Below are 3932 nucleotides of genomic sequence, written 5' to 3'. Positions count from 1 at the left end.
CGTATTCTGCAAAATTCCACCACTTCGTAGCATACTTGACAGTAAATATGAGATCTCACTGTTTGTCTTCAGCCAGCAATATTTTTTTCTTTTTTTTTCTTATATGTAAATGCATTTTGGTAAAGTACAAAAAATAAAGGTTTTGGAGTTAGACTTCTCTTGTTTCAAACCTTTGAGTATAAACTTGGGAAAGTTACTAAACATTTCTGGGACTCTGATTATCATCTGTACATAAATAAAATAAAATAAAATAAAATTAATTAAATTAAATAAAATAAGCAAATACTACTAATAAGTACTATTAATACATAATAATTCCACATTCTTCATCATGCTGCTGTCAAAATCAAATAAAATACCATATAAAAAGTGGCACAACAAGGTGATTCTTCTTCTCTTCCTCCAGTCTCTCCCTCCTGATTATTCCAGTGCATAAAGAAATAATGCCACCACCTGGGCCCCCTCCAGAAGCTTCTCTTTTTACTCTGGTGGCTTGAGACTTCAACATCACTCCCTCACTCCCTAAGGAGCAAAAATGACTGCTGACTAGTTATGTCTTGGAACCCCATATCCTACTCTTTACTCCCCATATAAAATTTTGCCAGCTCTTTCCATGACTCCTGCCAAAAACAGTGCCTGCATATGAAAACAAAGTAGTCTTTGATATTAGACAGGTGTAGGCTCAAAGCAAGGCTTAGAAATGAGTTCACTGGGGGCCGACCCCATGGCGCACTCAGGAGAGTGCGGCACTGGGAGCGCAGCGACGCTCCTGCCACAGGTTCGGATCCTGTATAGGAATGGCCAGTGCGCTCACTGGCTGAGCGTGGTGCGGGCGACACCACACCAAGGGTTGCAATTCCCTTACTGGTCACGAAAAAGAAAAAAAAAAAAAAGAAAGAAATGAGTTCACTGGTTTTTAGCAACAGTTTTCTTATTGATAAAACAATAAGTATATCAATCTTGAAAAGTTGTAATATGTGAATTATCTCAATAAAGCTTTTTTAAAAAAGTTATTAAGATTAAATTAAATATCATAAATCCCCAGTGAACACCAATTGCTGCTTAAAATAATAATTCTTTTCTGTTTCTATTATTTTTGTCAAATCTGTGTCAATTCTGTTGGTTTTAACAAGAGTAATGAGTTGTTACCGATGAAGACATTTAAACGATACTAGGAAAGAGAAAACAGAATAATGCTGTGAAGGTTTAATTGCCATTTTAGCTAAATTAGTTATTCAACCTCCTAATACTCCTTTCACCTCTCTGAAGAAGATACTTTAAAAATTACTGTACTATTCTCTAATTAGATTTCATTGGTCCTTTTGAGAGAAAAATCTAACATTTTTCAACCAACACTTGCCCCATTGTTACTGTATGGAATTAATTATAAGATTCCCAATATTCTTTGCTAAGAGAAAAACACTCTCTGACAAACTTTTCGTGTGTATGCACAGTTTTCTTTGGTTTAAACTTAGAAATCTGATGTGAATCACTGACATACCATCTGACAAGTCTACTTGCTTGACAGAGAGTAAATGCGAATGTTCAGTCTCTGTTAAATGAGAACAGGATGTCCATGCACTAACATTTGCTGTGTGAAGAGGCACAAAGATGAAATTTGGTGGAACTGCAAGATTAAAGAAAGGGAGACTCATTATGCCACATCATCCAATTAGAAAAGCAGGAATTTCCCTTAAATTCTCAACAATTTATTACATCAATTTTTAATGTTTCAGGAAATCATGGTGTTTTTATTTGTTATTTTTGTAAACTGAGTATTGTGTGCAAAGTGTGAACTGTTTGTCAAAGAACTCAAGAAACATTTTTGCTAATAATGCTTCGCTGCTCTCTGAATACTGGAAACCAGAAGATTATTCTCTTTTTGAGTCACAAATCTTCAAAATTTCACTTATTTAACGATATTATCAAGTAGTGACAAAAGTTACAAGAAGTTTGAAGAGAGAAGATACTAGAGATCAAAATTAAAGAGAAATTAACTGAGGGTATTGGATATTGGGATTGCAGCTGATTGNAGGAATGGCCAGTGCGCTCACTGGCTGAGCGTGGTGCGGGCGACACCACACCAAGGGTTGCAATTCCCTTACTGGTCACGAAAAAGAAAAAAAAAAAAAAGAAAGAAATGAGTTCACTGGTTTTTAGCAACAGTTTTCTTATTGATAAAACAATAAGTATATCAATCTTGAAAAGTTGTAATATGTGAATTATCTCAATAAAGCTTTTTTAAAAAAGTTATTAAGATTAAATTAAATATCATAAATCCCCAGTGAACACCAATTGCTGCTTAAAATAATAATTCTTTTCTGTTTCTATTATTTTTGTCAAATCTGTGTCAATTCTGTTGGTTTTAACAAGAGTAATGAGTTGTTACCGATGAAGACATTTAAACGATACTAGGAAAGAGAAAACAGAATAATGCTGTGAAGGTTTAATTGCCATTTTAGCTAAATTAGTTATTCAACCTCCTAATACTCCTTTCACCTCTCTGAAGAAGATACTTTAAAAATTACTGTACTATTCTCTAATTAGATTTCATTGGTCCTTTTGGGAGAAAATCTAACATTTTTCAACCAACACTTGCCCCATTGTTACTTTATGGAATTAATTATAAGATTCCCAATATTCTTTGCTAAGAGAAAAACACTCTCTGACAAACTTTTTGTGTGTATGCACAGTTTTCTTTGGTTTAAACTTAGAAATCTGTTGTGAATCACTGACATACCATCTGACCAGTCTACTTGCTTGACAGAGAGTAAATGCGAATGTTCAGTCTCTGTTAAATGAGAACAGGATGTCCATGCACTAACATTTGCTGTGTGAAGAGGCACAAAGATGAAATTTGGTGGAACTGCAAGATTAAAGAAAGGGAGACTCATTATGCCACATCATCCAATTAGAAAAGCAGGAATTTCCCTTAAATTCTCAACAATTTATTACATCAATTTTTAATGTTTCAGGAAATCACGGTGTTTTTATTTGTCATTTTTGTAAACTGAGTATTGTGTGCAAAGTGTGAACTGTTTGTCAAAGAACTTGAAAAATATATGTGTGCCTATATCTGTTCAGAAATATATAAAAATAAGAAGAGACAATATAGATATATACACATATATGACTAACTATATAAGAAACATTTTTGCTAATAATGCTTCGCTGCTCTCTGAATACTGGAAACCAGAAGATTATTCTCTTTCTGAGACACAAATCTTCAAAATTTCACTTATTTAACGATATTATCAAGTAGTGACAAAAGTTACAAGAAGTTTGAAGAGAGAAGATATGAGAGATCAAAATTAAAGAGAAATTAACTGAGGGTATTGGATATTGGGATTGCAGCTGATTGCAGCCTAAAAGAGAAATAAGAAATATGAAGACATAACTAATAAGAATATTCTGAGTGAAATACTGATGTGTATGTTTTGTCAGCCCTACCATTTAGTCTCCCACACACTCTTCATAAAAATTCATATTATTACTTGATGGAGTTTGGATGTGTTGTCCCCTCCAAAACTCATGTGGAAATTTGATCCTGAATGCGGCAGTGTTGGAAACTGAGTCATAGATGCAGATCCCTCAGGAAAGGATTAATGCTGTCCCTAGGTGGGGGGATTAATGAGTGAGTTCTCACTCTGTTAGTTCCTGGGAGAGCTGGTTGTTGAAAAGTCCCTGGCACCTCCTCTCTCTCTCTCTTGCTTCCTCTTGCCATGTGATCTGCTTGTACCCAGCTGCCTGCCACTTCCTGCCATGGGTAGAAGCAGCCTGAGGCCCATGCCAGATGCAGCTGTCCCAGAATCATAAGCCAAATAAACCTCTGTTCTTTATAAACTACCGAGTCTTGGGTATTTCTGTTATAGCAACACAATACAACGAATACATTACTGATTCAAAAAAATTTTATAGTGAATACTAAGAGG

Source organism: Galeopterus variegatus, unplaced genomic scaffold, assembly GCF_000696425.1.
Source record: "Galeopterus variegatus unplaced genomic scaffold, G_variegatus-3.0.2 Scaffold834, whole genome shotgun sequence".
Classification (NCBI taxonomy): Eukaryota; Metazoa; Chordata; class Mammalia; order Dermoptera; family Cynocephalidae; genus Galeopterus; species Galeopterus variegatus.
This window is presented reverse-complemented; position numbering follows the sequence as displayed.